Below are 16,647 nucleotides of genomic sequence, written 5' to 3' on the forward strand. Positions count from 1 at the left end.
TTGGAAATTCTGATCTACGGTAACACGCAAGATCGAAGTCAGATGCCCTGTCAAGTTTGGTCTATTTCTTTGTTGCAGGACATACTTTGTTCACCACTTAGGTGCTGAGCTCTTCAGAATATACTCTGCAATGGAATCAAACACCTTCCTCAGCATGATTTCATTGTTGCTATCTTAATAATCACCTCTGTATCTCGCCATCGTCACTGCTACAGCAGAGCATCTGAGGTAAGTTTTCTGCAAAATATATTTTGTTAAGTATTTGCCAAAATTTATGTTGCAAATTCATGCTTCAAGGCACACTTTGTCAGCATTCACCTCCCTGTTGCAACACCATCTTCAAGCTTCTATCACAACACATACTACCTACTTGTAAACACCCCAAATTTTTACTAACCCCTCGACATTTCCACCCAGCATCATCATTCATCTTTTGAGATCACTCGAGGGAAAAATGGTCAATTTTTGAGCCTGGAACTTGCAAGAGCCCAAATTTCATCTGCAACTCTCAAAATTTCTCTATTTTTACTCAGATGTTCAAATTTTTATCCCTGATAGGAGACTAGAATCCCCAAATCCTGGTTCAGGATTACATTTCATAAGACTTGTCATAGCATATCATTGCATGAGCATTTCATATCACTACACTGCACAGCATGTCATTTCGAGGTCCAGAACTCTCGATTTCAAAATTTTCAATCCAGATTCGAATTTCAACTCTTTTCAAAATTGATTCCAAAACCCTGGGTCTTCAAAATTGTCAATTCCTCCCATTTTACCCCCAGGACTCTGAATTTCAAAATATTTTCTCAGGAAAACGATCTGAATAGTTTTCAATATGGATTTCAGCCACTTCATCTCAGATTTTACCCTTTTGTCAGCAATGTCTAGTATCATTCTTTTGCAAAATCACCCCACAGGGGCCAACTCTTTTCAAAAATTTTGTTTTGCCTATTAGTCCAATTTTTTATAAAAATTCCAAAAACAAGTTTACGGTCCTGTCCTTATTTCAATAAAAAAGCAATGTGGGACCCACCCTGAGGTGGTGTCACATAGGCTTTTCTTTTGAAAAATCTGAATTTTGAAAAATCCAAAAATATAGGAGACTTGTCCCTGGATTGGCGCCACTTGTCTTTTTCTCTCTCCTCCCATTTCCCTGCCATGTGTCAACGTGGGGTTCACCTAGAGGTGGAGCCACATGTCATTTTCTCTCTTTTTCCATTTCTTTGCCAAGTGTCAGTGTGGGGCCTCTTTAAAATGGTGCCACATGTCCACCATCTTCACCCTATGCCATGTGTCACTCCCATGCCACCCTGAAATGACACGTGTCATGTGCTGCCCTGTCCAGAAAAAGTAGAGTTGTCTCCTTCTGAGGTGGCGCCATCTGAGGTATTCTCTCCTGCAGCAGACACGTGTCATTCTCTGCTCTTCTCAGAAAAAGCAAATGACACATGTCATTCTCTGCTCTCTTCAGAAAAAGCAGACTGACACATGTCTCTCCCTATTTTTCTCAGAAAAGTAGGTGACACATGTCATTTCTAGCTTCCTTCAGAAAAAGCAGACACGTGTCGCCCCTGGCCTTCTTCAGAAAAACCAACCATTCAAAAAATTTCAAGCAAGGCCTAGGTGGCGCAAATGCTGATTTTCCTGCATAAATTCATCTTTATTTTATTTTTGAGGTAGCGCCACATGGTTCTTCTCCTCCTTCTCTCCCCTTCTGCCACGTGTCACTGCAGGATCTCCCAGAGGTACTGTCACATGTCCACCCTCCATTACTCTAGAACCAACCTCATTTGAATTTCAAATCTGCCCTGAGGTGGCGCCATTTGAGAAGACTCCTCCAGCTAGCTGACACTTGTCAGAAGCAGAGCCATCCTGAACCACCACGTGTCCAAATCCCCCTGTATCAGAAAAGGTAGGAACAATTCTCCTCTGAGGTGGCACAGTTGGCTTCCTCTGCTTCTGTCCTCCTGCCATATGGCAGTGTGGAGCCACCCTGATGTGGCGCCACGTGTCAACCTCTGCTCCCTCCAGAAAAAGCAGAAATTTAAATATTCAAACTCCTCAGAGGTGGCGCCACATGGCATTCTCCCATTCTTCCAGTTTTAAATCCCAAACACCTTTTGAGGTGGCGCCATTTCAGAGCTCTCTCTTGGCTTCATTTTTTTTTATTTTATTCAAAATAAAAGTAGCCCACCATGAGGTGGCGCCACATGAGGGCTCCCTGCAAAAAGCAGAGTTTGAATTTCAAAAACCCCAAGCAACCCTCTCTAAGGTGGCGCCATTTAGGAGACTCCTGCAGAGAAAATCAAGCAACATTTTGAAAATTTTAAAATCCCCTACTGAGGTGTCTCACCCACAAAATTCTCATTTTTTTATTTTCTCAAAAATCCAAGTGGAAGGCCCTGAGATGGCGCCACATGGAAGGCTCAGATCAAGCCTGTTTGAAATTCAAAAATCTCCAGAAAGGCTACAAATACAAGGGCCCACGCCCAACTGAAGGGGAGCTCCCTTTGGATTTAGCATTTTCACTCAGAGTGCCCTACTACACGATTTTGAATTTTGGAATTCACTCCCCCTTTGGGCTCAGTGGAGAGGGTGCATTGAAGCACCAACCTTGCTCGCATCAATCCCAATTTGTTCTAGGCGTGAATCGATTTTCGTGAACCTTCGGAAGCCCGGATCGAAAGATGAAAGAAGTCATTGGTAGCCGTTCATTTTGAGAGTTCCAAAGCTACAGGAAAACACAAGGTGCACTCCTTTCCCTATTGATTTCATTATATTAATATCCTTACTCCCTTCACATTGTCGTTTTGAAGAAAGAGCTCATCTGAGGGATGGATCGAGCTATTCTCATAAAATGACACATATCAAAAGATGCTTTTTTTGCTTTCTTAATTAGATTTTCGCATTCCATCATGTTTATGCATTAAAAAAGTTATATTTATGTTTTATTTCATTTAAATAGCATGTTTCATGAATTTATTTAACATTTCATGCATTCAGCTTCATTTAGGTAATTCCCTATTTTTGTCAGTCAGTCCACACGTCATTTCATGTATTTATTTTTTATTAAAAATTATGAGAAAATAATAGTATGTGACCTTAGGTGTTCTTAACAATCTGCCAAAAATTCGGAAGGATTTGAATTTGTTTATTATGGTAAAAGTTGAAAATGGTAAATCGGGTTTTGTTACCCAGGATACGTTTTGAAAATTTATCTCCGACTTGTAAAATTGATATCTCTCTCATATGGGGTCCTAGTTTTGATCCAAAAAATTTACTGAACTCAGGATGATGTCTAATTTTTAATTTTATTTTTTCATATTTTTCTTATTTTTTTCCTTTTGAAAAAAATCCGAGAGTTTAGGAAACGTGTCAGAGCCTGATTTGGGCCTCTGAGACTTTGGATCGACTTAAGTCGATGGGTTCTCTTTGGGTATTGCTTCACATCTGAATCTGTAAAAAGTGAATGTCATGTTCGAGATATCCTCTGTTTGCATCTGAAATTTCATGATTTTTAGAACAGTTTTAATATTTGTTTCGGATTTTACTTGTCAGTCTTTTGTTTTGTGATATTTATCTTCTCTGTTGATTTAGGCATGAAAAGTCGTATTTTTATCTCTGTACCTGTTGATCAAATTCCAAAATCATAAAAATGAAAGTTGTTCCTCCATATGTCAGTAGTTTCTCATTTAAATATCAAAAATTTTCATGGTCGGTTGTTATTTGTTTAGTATTTTATATTAGATCAGGTCGATTTTACCTCCGTCAGAGCCAAATTCCTGTTACCGAACTCACCGTAGTTCAAATCCCGAGGCTGTAAAATCCAAAAGAGTTCAATTTCGGGTCCTTTAGCAGTCTGCAAAATCTCAGATGTTTTCATGGTGGAATTTTTGTATTATCGCATTAAGTGTTACATTTGGTTCAGGTCCGTAGGCGAAATCCGCCCTTTTTAGGATTTTCTTTAAATTTTAGTATTTAAACCATCTTATTTCATGAGTTTTAACATTCTAGGCTGTTTATCAGAATAGGTAGATGCTCCATACCAAATTTGACAGTATTTGGAATTCGTTTGATGCTCGGTCTAGCCGTATCATCAAAACAGGGCCCCGCAAGACCGAGATTCAAGCGAAAAACAAGTGAAATTCGTTATTTTGGATGAATTGCAAAATGTCAAATTCTGATTTTACATTCCTAAGGTGTTTAACAGCATGTCATCATGTCTCATCTTTCATTTCATCATCATTTGGTCAAATTCAAATTTCAAAATCTCGATTTTACCAAAATTTCCTTTAAAAAACCTGATTTTAAAGGTGTAACTTCAATATTAGGGGTATTCTGGTCATTTCGACCATAATTTCGAATTTCAAACCATTTCTTACTGAATTTCTTGCATTTACATCATTTCAAATATCAAGAAAGCATGAGAATAGAGTTTATATCCAACTAAGTCCAATAATTTCAGAATATTATTGGAAATCTTGGAAAAACCCACATATTTGAGCTAACCCCATTTCAAGTTTGACAGGGATATTCGAAAGAAGGAGCCGAAGTCTGCGATTTCTTTTATTTTCATTTAATTAGTGATGTAATAATGTAAATTTTGGAATAAGAGATTTAATTTTCTGCTTAGATTAGGATGCATATCATATAGTTTGAATTCATGCAATATCATGTTTAAGTGATTCATGCATTTTATTTCAAAAGCACCATGGATGTACATGAATGGCACGCGCACCAACTCTTAGGGAGTTGATGAACTCGGTGGAGTCCATATTTATGGCCCTAGTCTGAATATGGACGAGACCCAGATCCATCATCTTTCTACCAGTCACACTGAGCCTACACTCTTAGGCTATCTTCCAAAATTTCACTGCATATTTCCAATTCTACAAAATATTTTAGAATTGACTAAGTAAATTATAAACATATTTACGGCCATAGTCGGAATATGTGACAATTCTACTTAGTTTAATTCTAAAATAGCATATTTTCTGAAAAGAGGCTTTTACAAAATGACATTCACTCATATCATTTGCATCATGAAATCACTGGTCTTTCTCATGGTTTTCTCAAGAAAATTGATTTCTCAAGAAACTCTAAGAATTTTTCAAAGTCGGTTTTCCCAAGTCAAGTTTTTCCATAGTCTTCCATGGAAAAGGTTATTTTCTCAAGATTTTCAAAAGGAGTCTCTCACCGTTCTCAAAGATCAAAATCGATTTCCGAGCGTTCCAAGGCTAAGATTTTCAAGATTTCAGTTTCCCGAGTTTCAATTTTCCTTCCCCAAACTGATTTTCCAATGAATTTCAATCATTTTCCAAAGGAAGCTTTCAAAACTTGAAGCTTTTCCTGACAAGCATTTTCCCTTCAAATGTTTACCCCTTTTCCTAAGAATTATTTCCACTTTCCCAGGATTTTCATCCATTCATGATTTTCCTAAATCTTCATTAATTTTCTAGAGATTTTAAGTCCTTTTATCAGAGTTTCCTGAGAGATTGATTTCCATCTTTTTTCTGAGAAATATTTTCCAACTCCAAAGCATTTTCTGAGCATACATCATGTTTTTCAACATGCAATTTACAAAATTTCATAGCACATGCCTGAATTCTCTGTGCATTTAGGATAGAACACGATTTTGATAATTAAGCTAAGTCAAGCACACTTTTGGTTTTTTGTTCGATTACCCCTGTTAAAGGCGGCAGGAACGGTCGAACCTCGTACCGACAGGTCGAGCCCCATCCCATGGATTTTCTCGCTATTTTTAAAAATGGAGGCGAGTATTTCAAAACAATTTCTGAAATCCAGTCACGTTTTACTCGCAGAAGCTTGTTTTCTTCTTTCTCTCTCGCAAGAGAAAGGAAGAGAAAAAAAATTTGCGACGATAACACTATTGCGCTTGCCTGTTTCTTCTACAGCAATAGCTATGCTTTTAATCCTGCACCCCCTTCATTTCACGACAGCCATCACTGTGCAGAAAATCATCCACTTCATACACTGCCTACGTTTTGCAACACTGTCCATAGTTGTTGTTCCCTTTTTCCCATTTTGCTTGTTGTTGTTCGACTCCCTTCATACTCAATTCCACTACACCCCCTGCATAACTCACCTGTCTCACTCCAGTCCAGCCTCATTGCTGTCCACTTTTAATAATTACATCTGTTAAATATCTAAATAACCCTCCATAGGTTTCTACCACGCCTCCTTCATATGCACAGTATATGGGATGGGTATAGCACCATCTTTGTCACTACTGCATACCATTAGTTTACCTTCATTACCACACACCCACAGCAACACCCTTCACTCATTATCAGTATCTTTACTCCTATGGCAGATGTCATTCATTTGATATCACAATATGTCATACATACTGAATATGAGCATATGTATACAAATATCATGCTTGGATATTTATATGTACGTCTCTCTCTCTCTCTCTCTCTCTCTCTCTCTCTCTCTCTCTCTCTCTCTCTATATATATATATATATATATATATATATATATATATATATATATATATATATATATATATATATATAGGTGCTCCTTTCATTAGCCTAGAAATATACATCTTTCTTCATGTTATGAGCATTTCTTTTCATATGCATTTTCCCCTTTAGCATGAATGCTTGCCTACACATCTTTTCAATCGATGTATATATCTGCATATGTTTCTCTCATTGGCATACATACATATATCAAAGGTGGATGTCACACTTAGCTATAAATATGCAATTTCGCCATGATATATTCCATATCTTTAGCCTATTGTTTTTACATTAACCTTGTTTTGCAAGGATATATGGAAAATGTTGATTTCCTCTCTTAGAATAAAATTCTACCATCTCAAATCTCCTTTCAATGATTGTAACAATGAAAATTTACATTTTTTGTCTTAAAATAGAATGCATGAGCATGTACATATCTTCTAGAATTGCTTGATTCATGACATTTTCCTCTTTTATATTCAAAACTACACAAATGGTGAAACACGAATGGCACGTGCACCATTTTGATAAAAGGTGATTAAACCCTAAGTTGATGATTTGCATCAATGACCATAGTCAAGGTGTGAACAAAACTTATGGTTTTCATCTTTTATGGAATAACACTCGATCTCTTTTCCAAAATCATCATATTTTCAAAATATTTTCTTCTGTTATTAGGGTTTAAACTTAGAATTAACTCAAAATATATATCAATGGCCATAGTCAGGATATATTGAGAGTTAACTTCATTTTAAACTCTATAAAGGCACTAAAATATATTTTATTCTTCACCTGAATTCAAATATGATTATTATATAATACATTCAATGACCATAGTCAGGGAGGTATTATATCTTCAATCTTATTTTAATTCATTTAAAGAATGAAATATTCTTTTCAAAACTCACTTTCAAATTCCTTTTTCATTCATTATTTAGGATAGAATTGCACCATATTTTCAAAAATTCCTTTTTCAAAACTCAAGTGATTTTTAATATCTTCTTCATTTCTCAAAACAATTCTTATTTTATAGATTCAAATTCAATTCTATCTCATTCCAAGACTCAAAATTCAATTTCAAAGTTCAATTTGACTTTGAAAATTCACTTTTGTATTCAAACTTTAAATTCCAATTCAAATCAAATTTAAAGTTCAAATCAACTTTGAAATCCCAAATTCATTTTCAAGATTCAAATTCAAATTCAAATCAATATCTCAAAACCAATTTCAAAGTTCAATTCAAAACTTTGAAATCTGTGATTCATCTTCTGATTCCAAATTCAAACTTTAAAAACAAGTTTATCCTTTATCTTCAAAGTTTTATCTAAAGATTGAATTTTTATCCTCAAAATCAAAATCAAAGTTTGAGATTGATTTTGAATCTCAAAATTTCAATTTTTTCTAAGTTTTAAATTCAATCTGGGTTTTCAAAACCCAGATCCATCTTCAAAAGTCCTATTTTTGACTTTCAAAATCCAATTCTAAAATTAGAACCCAATCCCACTTTGGGTCCAGATTGCCAAAATCCAATCCCCATTTTTGGATCCCAGACTTCGGATCCAATTCCATTTAGGATTTCAGAAATCAACTTCATTTTGGATCCCAGACTTCAGATCCAAATTTTCATTTAGGATTCCAGATTTTGAATCCAACCCCATCTTGGATCTCAGACTTTGGATCCAGATTTCATGTAGAATTCCAGATTTCGAATCCAATTTCATTCTCAATTCTAGATTTCAAATCCTAATATGTCTTGATTTCCAGATTTCAAATCCAATTTCATTTTCAGATCTCATCTGGACTTCTTAAATCTATTTCTATTTTTAAATTCTATTTGGATTTCTCAAATCCAAATTCTATTCTGATTTTAAACTTTAAAATCTAGAATTCAAATCCACTTCAAATTTTATCTCCTCCCCTAAATCCAGGTTCAAAATTTAAATTCAAAATCCATTTCTGACTCTGAAACTTCATTTTCTCATCTTCAAATCATTCTTTTCAAATTCAAAAATTTATTCTCCCAACTCTGATTACTTCAAAAAAACTTAGAACTTCAAAATATCTTTTCTGATCTATCTCAAGTTCTAAGTTAGATTCAACTATTCAGAAATCATTTCTTTATTACACCATCACATTTTCACTTTGAAAATCTCAGATTTCCAAAATCATTCTTTTCAAAAGAGCATACATCCTTGCATTGCACAAGCATGATTCTTTGTGCATTTTAGACTTAGAATAAATTCTTAGATAATATTAAGGCAAAGCAAAAAGGCATAAATTTGATCCTTGGTTTGATTACCCCTGGTAAAGGCGCCAGGAACGGTCGAACCTCGTACCGACGAGCGAGCCATGTCTCCTAATTTTCCCGCAAACATTTCAAAACGAAGGCGAGTAATCTTTTTAAAATCTTTTTCAAAATCAAGGTCAAGTGAGACCTTCGCAAAAGAATTCATCTCTCTTCTTTCTTTTCTTTCATCTTCTCTCTTTCTTTCTGTCTTTTATTTTCTCCTTTCAAAAAGAAGGAAATAGAGGTTGGAAAGGAAAAGAGAAGGAAGAGAGAGAACACCAAGAGAGGAAAAATTTTGCGATGATCACAGCTAACCATTCAATTGTTTTTCTATGAAAAATACCACTCAAAAGTTACATTTTTAAATAAACGCATATGCACTACTAGCAAAACAATGTAATAATGTAATAATGAAATATCATGCAACTTATGCGATAAAGAAACTAATTCAACAATTATAATACACATCAATAAACACTTTTAATTAATACAAAATTTTAAATTATTTCACATAATGCACTAATTAATGACAAAGGATATAAATAAACATTCCACAGTTTTTGCGCTCATAAATTACATATTAGAATTGTCCTTATTTCCAATTTCACCAATTGCTTCTCTTGCTTCAGCAGGCATGCTAACTTCAATTGGATAGGTCATCATTCATTGAATTAGTTGAATGATTACTTTCATAATTTACCTCAATATCTCGATGGGGCATTATATCGTACAAGTTTTTTGGCATTGTAGATAGAAAAACTTGTTAATCTTTTTTTTTATAGAATTTCACACATAAAACACTTGTTTTGCATAGTTTGCTAATAGAAACGGTTCATTTTTCTTGCAAGTTTAGAATTGACCACAATAAAACCAAACAAATCTTTTTGATGCCTTTATTTTGTGGCCCAAGCATATCTAACCATTGACATCTAAATAACATAAATTTTAAATTGCTAAAATATTCTACTTTTATGATTTGCTCTAATTCACCATAATATGTGACATCTCTGTTAATCGGGTTGTTCTTTCACACTGAAATAACTTGATGTCATGGCGGATACAACACCAATATTTTTTTATTTTCAAACTTCTTTCTGTTCTTTGTGTGTGAAACCTAAATCCATTTATAAGATTTTTTTTTTAACTTTTCGCCATTGGTTGAGGACCTTGTGAAAGCCATTTGATTTCCTCTGTCACTTGATGTCCTTGCAAATGCTCTTTTTGAACCTATTGTAAATGAAAAAAAATTAACAATACAATATGATGTTTATATCTTAATTTTAAGGGATTCTTACAAATATATAACCACTTACATAATCTTTGAACCAATCTAAAAATTCTTTATTATGAATTTCTTCAAGGTCATGCTTTTCTAAATGCCTCGTTCTTAATGAAGCACGATGTTGCCTACAACGAAATTAAGCTAATAAATTTCTTTAGATGTTAATATAAAAAAATTTGAATTAAATTACCAGATGTATGGAGAGACTAAGTCGCAATTAAACAACACATGGCAGTGAGTCTGCTTTTTTGTAAGATCATCAATTTCAATTACAACTTACTTTCCTATAGCACGTCCATTTCTCATTAACGCACATGTTCCATATTTAGCTTCATATTTCCCATCTTCATTTCTTCATGATTGATTATATCGTGTTTCAAGATCGTCCAAGTATCTTGAGCAAAATGTCATGCATTCTTGAACTAAATACCCTTTTGTAATAGACCCTTCTAGATAGCTTCTATTACGCATGTATGATTTAAGTGTCAGAAGATACCTAAAAACTAATTAAGTTAAATTTAAATTTTTTACTATAGCATACAAAAATGAAAAAATATATTAATGTACATTCATAACACATACCACTCAATTGGATACATCCATCAATATTGTATTGGGCCACCCAACATTACTTTATATGCCAAATGTATAGGCAAATACATCATAATATCAAAAAAAGTAGATGAAAAAATTCTTTCCAGTTTATATAGAATAACACCAATTTGTTCATGTAATTGCTTCAACTCCTCTTCATTTCCTACTTTTGAGCATAATGTCTGAAAGTATCTATACAATTCGATCAAAATTGAAGTCAGATCCTTTGTTACTGCTCTATGTGCAACTAGCGGAAGAAACTGATGCATCAATATATGACACTCATGATTTTTAAGGCTATAAATCTTATGTTTTTGGATGCAAACACATTTTGCAATATTTGATGAAAGTTCATCTGGTGATTTAATATTCTGTAAAACTATACAAAAGATATTTTTTTCATCTTTGTTCAGTGAAAGCAGGCAGGAGGCAAAAGTGTTCTATTAGAGCCATCAATTAATGGATATTGGATGAAGTCTTTGCCATATATTCACATCATATAAACACATTTTGCAATATTTGATGAAAGTCCATCTGGTGATTTAATATTCTGTAAAACTATACAAAAGATATTTTTTTCATCTTTGTTCAGTGAAAGCAGGCAGGAGGCAAAAGTGTTCTATTAGAGCCATCAATGGATATTGGGTGAAGTCTTTGCCATATATTCACATCATGTAAGTCCAATAGAGATTTATGCCCATCTTTTGATTTTTCTTTCATATTTAACAATGTACCAAGAATGCTATCATATATATTATTTTCAATATGCATCACATCTAAATTGTGTCTTAACAAATTATATTGTCAATAAGGCAAGTCAAAGAAAATACTCATTTTCTTTCAATTGTAAGGCAATGTCTCATGACTTTTTTTTCAAACCTATTGATAATGCATTTTGTCTCATTTAATATATCAACTCCAGATAGTGCATGAGGAGCAGACACCACTTCAATAGTACCATCAAACTTATGCTTATTCAATTAGAAACTCTGATTCAATGACAGAAATCAATAATGTTTCATGTAACAAAGTTTTTGACTATTAATTAATGAGAGCAAGTATCTTTTTGACAATGCAGACTTTCCAATATTTCTTTTGTACTCCACCTTTATAACATTGCATATGCAGGAAAATCACTAATGGTCCATAATAGTGTTGCATGCATTGTAAATGAAGATTTCTATGAAGTATCATATGTATTTACTCCATTGCGCTATAATTCTTTCAATTCATCAATTAGCGGTTGCAAATACATGTCTATGTCATTTTCAGGACTAGATGGACCAGGAATTAGCAATGAGAGAATCATGTTTGATTTCTTCATACACATTCATGGTGGCAAATTGTATGAAATAATCACGATTGAACATGTACTATGAGTTAAGCTCATTGTTCTAAATGAATTGAAGCCATCAAATGCTAACCCAAGTCTGACATTACGAGCATCAGAAGCAAAAGATGGATTTTGAATATTAAATGCTTTCCAAGCTTGAGAATTTGCAGGATGCCTTAAAATATTGTCTTCAGTGCAGCTCTCATTATGTCATCTCATGTGAGAAGCAATTGTTTATGACATGAACAATTTTTTGAGTCTCTGTATTAATGGAAAATGCCATAATATTTTTGCAAGAATTTGTTAAACTTTTCTCTAGAGTTTGTCACATCTTCAACATTTTCATCTCAAATAATTTTCCATCTTGAAGCATGACAAATATCATATGTATCTTTAGTATAGCATGCAATCATTTAGACAAGCATGAATCTTGTTATAGCTATAACCTAAATCTTTAATAAGCTTTTGTGCATTGCAATAATCTTTTGGCAACCGTTCGCTTTGGTAAAATGCTTCTTTCAACAACTCTAACAACATGGTGAATGACTTGTTACTTCATCTTTCAAGGCATTTTATATGAAATAAACGAACAAGAAAAGATAATTTGGAAAACTGGATGTAGCCTGGATATAATTCTTGTCCAGCATCTCGTAAAAGCTTAAAAATTGTTATGTTTGAGTTTCTGTATCAACATCATTCAAGTCTTCACCCATATGTTTGTCTAGCCCTCTATCATAGTTTGGCATTCCAAATGCATCGATCGTTTAACATTTCATGCATTTCATCTCCTTCAATTGAATTATTTTCACTATCATCTTATTTGGAACTCTCATTTGACTTAGCTCCTTTTATGGTCAGGTATATATTATATGTTCGCTAATAATGTTGACTTCTAAAAATTCAAGTAGCAGTAACATGGTACTCTTTTTAGAAACTTTAAGATCTTTACAATTTGTCTACAAGCTCTGTAGAGAAGATCTTCTCTTACACTTGCATCTTTCTGTCAAATTGCTCATGTTGGTCCCTCATAATCCATGTTTTTTTACAGTGTATGGCAGGCTGGGCCAGTGCGACCAGGTCTTCGTGCCGTGAGTGGTTTCTTCGGGTTATAAATTCAAAAAAAAAAATTGCACCAGTGGGCCTATGTGTTAGCAGAACTCATTTGTGACTTGACATCCAAAACATGAGAAAAGCCTGATCAAGCTCAGACTAATATCTTCAGATTAAATTCTAATAGTAGAAATTCCCAGTGAACATGCTTCATTTTGGTAGTACTTGTGTAACTGTAATCTAACATGGAATATTTGTCATGTCACATGTATCATTAGGTGCTTGCTTGGAATGTTAAATGTATTGATTGTCTGTTGTCATTAGGTGCTTTGTTTTCTAGGTTTAGATGCTCAATTTCCATCAACTAGATAGTTAAACTATTATCTCAAACATCTTACTTTAGACAAACCATTGCAGGTTCATGCCATAGGTTGCTAAACTCTGCGGTCCATAACTTGATGGATTTAAGTTGGTTCTAAGGGGGTTCTACCATACAGGAATCTGTGTTTCCTCATTTCAAGTCATTATAACTGTATATGCAATTTATGGCACTTAAGGTACCTCTTTTAGGGAGGTGTGCGTACCCAATTATCTTGGTCAAATACTTCTGTGAACTTCTCCTAGACTTTGTTTATATACCAAGTGCCCTGCAAAAATTGCCACCATTGGTCACCTTCTCCGCTTTCTGAAAGGATGCAGTACTGTAATCATGGTCTTCTCTTTTGTAATTGTCCATAAAATACACCATAATCTTACATAAGCATTCGTGCATATTGACTGCATTGTCCATATAGAAAAGCCCCATTCCTGATAACTACATGTAGATTAAGAAAGATGAACAAAACCCACCAAACAAAGAGACCACTTGAAACAAAAAACAAAAAACAAAGAAAAGAGCACGCTTATCCATTTCAGATACAATCGAGACTGAAACCATTAAAAAAATATCCACACAAAAATCAGAAAAATAAGAGAGAATATAAAGAAGTTTGAGGATCTTGCAGGCATGGTGATCATGGCGTTCGAGCCGGAGAAAGCGGTGTGATGAGGCAGTCTTAGCTATGTGTAAGGTACATGTACAGGTGCATGAAAAGGAATAAAACCACGTGACTCATCAACAAATATAATGCAATATCTATGTCCAGAAGATCAACAACGGATGCAACGCCCAATATATCAGAGTGAATAACCTGGAAAGGCAAATCAGCTACTTAATTTATCGTTATGAAAGGCAATCTCTTACTTTTACCAAATTGACAACTAGAGCAAACAGAATTAAACTTCTTATCAAGAATAAGAGAATCATTATGTCTAATTAAATTATCTAAGTTGGCTTTCCTAGGTGGCCAAGCTGACTATGCCAAACAAAAGATGATGTCTTAACTGCGCTGATGTTGTCTTGATTTTCTTGACCGATCCATCGTGGTAAAATAAATATACCACTCAAATCAGATTACCAATGGCTAAACCTATTTATAGAGATCTGAGCCTTATTGGTGGTACGAAAGTGAGGGTTATGACTACTGTAACACAAGAAAAAAAAATTGTCCTGCGTGCAGAGCGATTCTTGATAGACAGTTTTACAAAAAATTTAATAAATAAATAGTTTCGAGCTAATGGCTGATTTTTTGATATGTCATTCAAATTATATGAATAGAACTAAGAAAAATAAGATAAAAATATGTTTCATTTTCTGTAAATCTTGAAGGCTCAAACAAATCATGAAAAAATCAAGATTTTGTAGAAAACCTAGATTTGGAACTATCTCAAGTAGGGTCTGGTTCAGAAAACCTAGAAAATTCATATGATGAATTTTTCTAACAAACTCAGATGATTCTAAAAGATAATAAGCACACCTTTCATTATAAAATTTGAGGTCTAGTAACTTTGTATCTTCCAAAGGCAACAAATCTTGTCATGTCCAAAACCCCCAACGACTTACTGAGGAACAACTTAATCAAATAGTTGCATCGATAAATCTAGGTAATTCTAAACCAACACATGTGGTTAATCTAATAGGTAATTTTGCTACTCCTTTTGTTGGCTCCATATCATCCAAAAATTGAATCATAGACATGGGTGCGTCAGACGATCTTATAAATTCCTTGTCAAACCTGATACTTTCAATTCCCACCATTTTCTCACCTATTGAATTGCCAAACGAATCCTCTACATATGCTACTCACATCGCTAAATATTTTATTTTCAAGTGTCCTTTTTATTCCAGAATTCATATTCAATCTCATTTTTGTAAGTAAATTAATTCAAGATCTGAAATGTGACATGTTCTTTCATGATGATCATTATGTTTTTGAGGATCATCTCTCTCAAAAAAGATTAGGGTGGGTAAGAGACATGATACACTCTATGTTTTTGAGATTGGTGACAGTCTTTCTTTAAATAATTTATCTTTTGATTCTAATATTTGGCACTTGAGGCTTGGACATATCTCAAATTCTAGATTACAAACTCTCATAAATTTTAATAAATTACATGGTCGTGTTCCTCAAAATCATTGTGATATTTGTCATATGGCCAAACAAACTCGCCTTCCCTTCCCAAGCGGGACAATTTTTTCGTCAAAACCTTTTCAATTAATCCACTATGATTTATAGGGCGGATATCAAACCCCTTCATTATTCAGAGCACAATACTTCTTGAACATAGTGGACGACTATTCTAAAACTATATGGGTTCATCTGTAATGCCCCAATTTTTTAAACTGAAAATCTAGATTTTTTTTTTTAAAACCCCTTTACATGATTTTCAAGAAACACAGCGGAAACTCTTTTTAAATATGGTTCAAGCCTTAGACAGGTTACAGATATAACACACACATAAGACTAGAGTAATTAAATCTAATCATAATTTGTATTAAATAAATTAAATGCTAGTCTCAAACTTTATTAGAGTTAACAGGACTTAATCGAATAACCAAAGAATAAAGTATCAAGTCCACTTGAAACGGTAAAGAGTTGTGACCCTCTTGGCGCCACCCCGAGCCTATTGTCATCACTCTCAGCCTACTTATTACCTAAAATATTATAAGTAGAGGCATAAGTCCACATCTTTAGTAAGTAATCATCAAACACGTGAACACAATTATTTCAATCACATAAATAAACATTGGCATATTTTCAGATAACATCTAATTCATGCAACATCACAATATCAGAATTAATCATAACTAACATTTACATAACTAAGCATGCTTGCATTCATATTTCAGAAATAAACATGCTACAATGCATCATGCCAATGAAATAACAACTTATGCACAACTAAACTATTTCAATGCCTTCATTCTGATTTTTTATGTGCCACTTGTCCTCGCACCCGATGGTACACGATCTGGTTTCTAACTTTGACTCAACCAATCCAATGAAGGATATATTATGTCATGTATTTTATTAACTTCATTGAACGAAAAGAACCTGTCAACCTCTCACTGAGGTTTCACTGGAGTGGTCTATAACCGAGAGAAACTCTTAGTGGTCCTGCGTGAAATCGATTCCTATTCTGCAGAGATTTTAGACCTACCACCTAAGACGTATGGTAGTTTAGGCTCCCTATGATCAGAGATAGGGAACCAGGAGACACTGCCGCTCT

Source organism: Nuphar pumila, chromosome 2, assembly GCF_984573655.1.
Source record: "Nuphar pumila chromosome 2, dmNupPumi1.hap1.1, whole genome shotgun sequence".
In the NCBI taxonomy this organism is placed as follows: domain Eukaryota; kingdom Viridiplantae; phylum Streptophyta; class Magnoliopsida; order Nymphaeales; family Nymphaeaceae; genus Nuphar; species Nuphar pumila.